This window comes from Cupressus sempervirens, chromosome 9 (assembly GCF_028749045.1).
Source record: "Cupressus sempervirens isolate cs-2001-9-10 chromosome 9, ASM2874904v1, whole genome shotgun sequence".
Taxonomy (NCBI): domain Eukaryota; kingdom Viridiplantae; phylum Streptophyta; class Pinopsida; order Cupressales; family Cupressaceae; genus Cupressus; species Cupressus sempervirens.
Window position 1 is genome coordinate 428,389,610 of NC_143126.1, and position 7,439 is coordinate 428,397,048.

Here is a 7,439-nt window from a genome sequence, read left to right on the forward strand (position 1 = left end):
TAGGAGAAAAGATGCAAAAACTACCAAAGAATCGGCTATTGAATTGAATTCTTTGGGTACTGATATAATTGAGAAAGCATCTAGACTTTCAATGTCATCCCACACCTTATTATGGTAGCTTCTTAATCTTGAGTTCTTTATTGCATATTGATTTTTGACTTGTCTCACCACCAACTCTACATCTCCTTGAGATTTAAGTACCTTGAATCCTTTTTTATGCTTCCATTATACCAAGGAGAAGAGCTTCATATTATGCAATATTTTTATTATTTTTGAAATCCAACTTATAAGCCAAGAAAGTCATCCCACTAGGTAATGTCAACGCTACTCCTACAACTGAACCAACATTAACACAATTGCCATCAAATTCCAAAGTACACAATTGATCAGCTTTAGTTTGTTCTAATTCTTCTGAAATATCAAGGGCATTAGAGAACAACATATAATTACCAAATTGCACTTCATGATACAAGATTTGAGACCTAGGATCCTCTGGTTTCAAGACAGTGGATTTTACCTTTTCTTCTAGTTCTAGCTTCACTTTTTTATCTCCAACTTGGATAGTGGCACAAGACTAGTCCAATTTTATCCATCCCCTCATGTCTTTGTAAATAATTCTACTTAGGAGCATGCCATAGCTTGTAGGAATATCTACCACTAGAATAGTGAGTATTAGCCGTTTGGAAGGATAGGCAAAAAGGGGAACTTGAGTATTTTTTATTTGTTCAAGCATCTACCAAAAGTTTTAATCAGTGGAAGTCCTAATCTTTTTCTATAGAAGTAAGAATTGCATTATCAAAGTATCTTGAATCTATGATGCAGTTAATCAATCTATTTCCATTGATAAACAAGGAAATGTAGAAGGGATCTAGTTTTGATTTTTGCATGTGGCTAAGACAATATGTTCTTCTTCTTAAACAACTTAGGGATTGCAAAATCTTCACCAGTCAAAGAATTTCCACTAGTGATAGCTTTATTGTGATGATAAAAATTAGCATTAATATTAACATGACCCCCATCCTTATTATTACAATGCTCAAATAATCTTTCCAATTGATTAGGATTAGACTTCAAGTAATCTAATGGAGATATCTGGATTCTTACCTCTTCACAGTATAGAATAATGTCAAAGGAATTAGCTGACTTACCTTTATTCTCCTTTTGTATAGTTGAAGTTAATATGCCACTATCCTTATTAGTTTTGTTTGATGGTTCATTATTCTTGACAGGAACTAAATTGTTAGTCTAATTTCTTTTCTTTTGACCTCTAGTCATTACTGTTAATTGAGGTCTTTCTATAGTTGTAAAATAATCACCTCCTACCTCTAAATCTGATTCATACTCTGAGCAATAGTTTTCAAAGTCACCACAAGGAGTATGATCATCCTCACTTTCAAAATATTCAATTGTTTGTTCTTTGTTATCGACCATCTGCATATATATGGCCATATCAGCACATGTATCTACATAAAGGCACACATATTTTGTCTTTTTGGAGTAGGTTCAATTGCTAATATTTTTTGAATAGGTGGTATTTCCAATGGTTTAAATCCATTTGGGTTTCTATAACTCTCTTGATGAGGTTGATGAAAAGAATGAGTAGGCCTATTAATTTGTTTCTTCAAAGAAATGATCTCATTAGATAATGTTTGAAGCATGGCTTCTATATTATTTGAAATACTAGTTGTATTACTCATGGTTCTAGATTGGAATTCTCTTTTCTACTTACTAGATGCTATCATGCCATCCTCCATCTCCACAACTAGTATTTGAGCAACTTGTAAGTTTGCTACATTTTCTCTTCTAATTTGATATCCTAGATTAGGAGGCATAGAGCTAATGTAGAAAGTATTCTTATTATCATTTGTAGGTGCACTTTCAACAAGTATTCTTTTGATGAGCTTATTGAACCTTGCATTAAAATATCTCATAGAAACCGATGGTTCTTTCTTTATTTGGGCCAATTGCAATGATAATACTTGTGCATCCTCTATACTTTTGTAATTTTACTCAAACCTTTTTTTCATAGTATCCCAATTTTTTATGCATCCTATAGGTAGGTCTTGAAACCAATCAAAAACATTGTCTACTAGTGTATCTACAAATATTCTAAAAACCACATCCTCATGTTGAGGATTTACTACACCATAAGCCTTATGGAAAGCACTTAAGTGTTATTCTACAAAGGTGGTACCATCACTATTAAATTTTAGAAATTTCTTCCTTGATGCTCTTGGAAAATCATTATTAGCCCTAAGGACAAGAGTACCAATAGCATCTCCCCATGGTTGTGTCATAGCTACTAGTATAATATTCTAGTTTGTCTAAAAAGTAATAGAAACTAGAAATGTTACACCAATCAACAACAAAGCATCAAAAGTAGGAGCAATAGAAGTCCTAACAATAGGAGGAGAGGAATATTGAATTCTTTTTGTTCTCTTAGGAGGAGAAACTATAGACAAGTGAGTATCCTGGAGTTGTTTAATCATAGATTCCCTTGCATGTGCTCTACATCTTCTACAAAGATCTTCTAGGATAGGAAAGTTAGCCTTCTTGATCTCTTTGTATATTGGGTCAATATTTCCTCTTTCTTTAGCATTCTTGGTTTATTTGGGATCTAGGATGTATCAAATATTTAGAAAATTAGTTTTCTGAGTTTACCGTAATCCTGTTGATCAAAGAAACTTTACAAGTCTTCAACTTTGGATTTTTTTCTATTCTTCAGTAGGTTGAGGTTGTAAAATTGGTATCAGGTTCTTAAGGAAAACACCTAATTTTTACAAGACCTTTTCTTGCAACTCAAATATATGGAATTAGGGTGCAAATCAACATGAAGGAAAATTCTTCAAAGCTTTCACTTGAATTTCTCTAGCAGAGTTTCCAAAAACTATTGGTTAATAGTTTGTCCTCCTATTAGATATTATAACCTAACTCTTTGATACCCAATGTTTTAGAGATACAAAAGGATGTTTACCAACAAATGGGTTAGTGTATGTATTATATCACTTCCCTCTAAATTACTAGGTACAACTCCCTTATGATTTGCAATGATATGCAATGAATGTATTTTTATGAGATCAAAAGTTTTGGCATTATAAACTCTCAACCCAAGAGCAGTAAAGGATAATCAAATTGTTTGTAGACAAAAGCAATTTAGGAAAAAATTATTTGAATAACCTATCACACCCAATGAAATGAATGTAGTAGATTATCTTGAGATTTCTAACTCTTACTTTTATTCTAAATGAATATTATTCATCTAAATGTAGAAGAGGAATGGAAGAAGAAATGGATATGAAGACAAGTGGAATTATTTTTAACTACTAGCCTTGAATGAAATGGAAGCCAACAAGTAACTAATAGGTTCATACACATTTATCTTTCAATTCCCAATAAAACTATCTAACATGTTATGAAATGAATAAGAGAGGAAATAAAACCAAATATGAAGAAAGTAAATGGAATAATCTTTTCTCTAATTACCAAAATGAGTTGGAATCCATATGGTTATCATAGAATCATACATAATTGTCTTTCAACTCTTAATGCAAAATTGATCTATGCATAGGCTAGAAAACATGATAAGAAAAGATGGTAAATGGAATTACAAACCAATTCACCATCAAGTTTGTCAACCTTTGTATTATCAAAAGAAATTACATTTATAGTTTTCTTCCATCCCTTAGTTCTAGTAGAACAATAGTCACAAAATGGAAAGAAACTATGAATAATACATGAAAAATATCTAATCTTCAATATGGTATAGACATGTGGCATCATTCCTAGTGATGTCCTAATTCGATGGCACCTCTAAGAATACTTGGAAACCATTCATATTCATGTGGCTCTAGAAAAACCCTGTTAAACTCTTTATTTCCTTCATATTCTATTGTTGTTTCAAATTCATATAATATGTATCTCAATGGTCACAATGATTTTGAATTTTGGTTTTTAATCTTAAACCAACAATCATAATTAAAACCCAAACATTTCCCTTTATGAATTTCTCCATGGGGCCACCTAGTACATGTATCGAATCATCATTATGTCACTAAGATTATTTTCGTTGCATCATTTGTAAGTGACATAACAACAAGTGTTGATCTTTTAAGATTTGATGGTTTCAAAATAGATCTCTTGTTTAGTTTGTAGTGCAAATCTACCTTCTAGCTATGTACATTGTGGTATACAAGTGGCACTAATTCATTGTTTGAAGAATCTGATGACTGTAGAAAAGTGATGGGCCCATCAAGACATGTGTTACTCTATCTCTACGTTGCCATAACTAATCATTGAGAAACTCTTCATGGTGACAAAATGGCAGCTATGCATTTATCTTGAGATCAATAATCATTGTTGTGTTTCTTAATTACTACACATGACTCAAAGAAGGTCACACATCAATTACATCTTGTAGATAGGTGTCAGATTTTTGCTATCTCACTATGACTATTCCTCATGGAACTTTGGAAAGTGACATAATGACTAGACTAGATACTTTAAGATCTAATGATCATGGAAAAGGTCTTATTTCCAAGGTGACTTGACTATTCAACTTGATGACATGGACGTTCAATGTTGACATTACAGTCATGTTTGTTATTAGTGACACACACTTATTTAGATTGTAAGTATATACCGAGTGTATTGTATAGTTAATAGAGTTAACCAAGCATTTTAGACTCTACTGAGTTCTATAGTTGCTACTAAATTCAAGAGACAGTATTCAATTTGTTCCCATTAGTTTCTACCATGATGGTGATCAGTAGTGTAAATTGAGCTTCATAAAGTTTACTGAGTTGCTCAGTGCAAGCTGAGTTGTGTAATGCTTACCAAACTCACAATTATAGTAATGTGAATTTAGTGTTGACTGAGCCAATCAATGTTAACCAAATAACTTAGTTTATATAGAGCTCATAGTGACAACATTTACTAAACTATGTATTATGAATCAAGTGATTTAGTTTATATGTCAAGTTTTCCAACATTCACTGAGTGACCAATGTAGACCAAGTTCAGACTACTTAAAAGTGATCAGTATGGACCAAGCTTCTATTTCTACCAAGTGCATGATAATGCCGAGTATTAGAACCTCATTGAGCTAGTCTTTAGAACCTGAGTTCCTACAATTACACTGACTTTATGTATTTTATGTAAACTTGTATCATAGCCAACTTTTTAAATTTTTTAATTTGATTGGTATATATGTAATCTGTTGTATCACATCCAATAATAAGAAGATAAAAAATATAACAAGCAGATGCAAGGTAGAAGTGCAAAGTAAAAAGGCTACAACAATATAAGGAGAAACAAAGATTTATCTATCACAACAAGGTGATCATTACACTCAAAGGAATCTCATTTAGCAAACCAAGTTGCAGATTAGAGATTAGCCACTATTTCATACTAACAAGTGGATCAATTAAAATCCTTTCACAAGGTAGACTTAACGATCTTTTACAAATCTCTTTACCGAGTGCATACTTCATTGTATGTTTTTAAATCCTTTTGCAAGGTGGACATAGTAGTCCTTATTTCTCCTAATAGGGAAAACCATCAGATGTGATCATTGTAAGCCTTAATAGGCCAACATTATACTAAAGTATTAAATCTTGTGGGTATCATCATCACCCTAGTTTTACTTTCCACTTGGAAGGTTTCTGGGTCACCAAATTATGCATCAAAGTGTTGTGAATGTCTTAATGCTCTCAGTTATTCATGCATGCAATTATATTAGAATACACACGAATGATCAATTAGTAATTAAAGATTAAGTTTTATTAGTTACTGATTCACACCTCCCTTCTTAGTAACCTAGCTTGTCATATATATTTCCAAAAATTGGCATCAGAGCTTTGTGGTTCTCAGAGAAAAGTTTAACAGCTTGAGAAAAGATTAAAGACTATGGAGGTATTCAGACTTCAAAAGGATATTGACAATGAGAAGTTAGATTTGGAATTGGCTATTGGACAACTCAAGAAAGCAAAGGAGCAACTCTCTAAATCCTTGAAAAGAAGAAAAGATCTTGCCATACAAATGAATGACCAACTCTACATTGAAGAAGGAGTTAAAGACATCCATTCAAGAAATTTAGATGAAGCTAATGAGGTAATCAAAGAATAATTTGAAAAGTGTAATGCAAAGAAAAACCTAAATTTGAAGCCAAATGTCACAAATGCAAGAAGCATGGGCACAAATCTTCATAATGCAAAACTAAGATATTAAACCCAGTAGAACAAATTGTAAAAACTACATTTGGTTGGGAGTATAAAACTTGGTGCAAATGTCATTAATATGGAGAATTTGGACACACTAGAATGAATTGTGTAAAACATCACATGAGGACAAGATACACCACTAGAAGATGTTTTATTTGTACAGAACTTGGCCATCTTGCCAAGAACTGTATGAATACTAGAAGAATTGAAGATGAAAAGAAAGCAAAGGCTGATAACATTACAAGAAAAATGAGATAGCAATAAATTCCATAATCTTCTGAGAATGCAATTCCAAGCAATAATGAACATGTCACTCAAGAATTGGGTGACTCTAGAAATTCCACTTGATCTCATAAGGAGAACTAGAACTAGAACTCTAAAGAAGACATCTCACATCAGTTGAAGTCAGTAGAATGAAAGGTCATCATTAGAATTTAAGATGCAAAGGGATCACTGAGAAATGAAGAAGATGGCAGTCATTATTGAGTGAGGTCAAGTTGTAGACCTTATTGAGCAAGGTCGAGAGTAACTAAGTTTTGTATGGAAATTGAGCCATGGATGAATCTGCCAAGAATTCAATGTAAGAAAAGTGGACACCAACCTATCATTTGAGTGAACAAACATACTAGGAATTTATGGCAATCAAAAGGAAGAAATTGATAAAAGGATGAAATTAAATTAATTTCTCATCATGAATTTTCCAAAGCTATTTGTGCAAAGCAATTTCTAAGCATTCGAGCAATCTAAGTAAATCACTGTTGGAGATATTCATGTCTTTGAAAACCCTACCGAGTGAAATGGCATCCACTACTAGTAAATCAAAGAGTGGATCTCATATATTAGTTCAAGGCATTGAATACAAGGCACCAAACTTTAAGCTTAGTCCTATCATCACAGAAATCCTAGATCCAAGTGGAGCTCAATCACAAGTTCCACCAAAGGTGCTATTAAAAAATGATATTCATTCACATTTTTGGTGGGCTATTCAAGATATTTAAACTTTGGAAATGGATGAACCTTGGAGAAGTTATGGGTGAATGACATGTTAAAACTAGAGCATCAACACCTTGAAGTGAAGGGTTTGACTCACATTCTTCATATTCCAAAAGATTTTCATATCAAATTGATAAGATTCATTCTTAGTCATGTGCATAATGGTTAGTTATGGCTAGAACAACCTATTTTGATAACCAAGAGGATGATCCATAGGATCACTAGTCT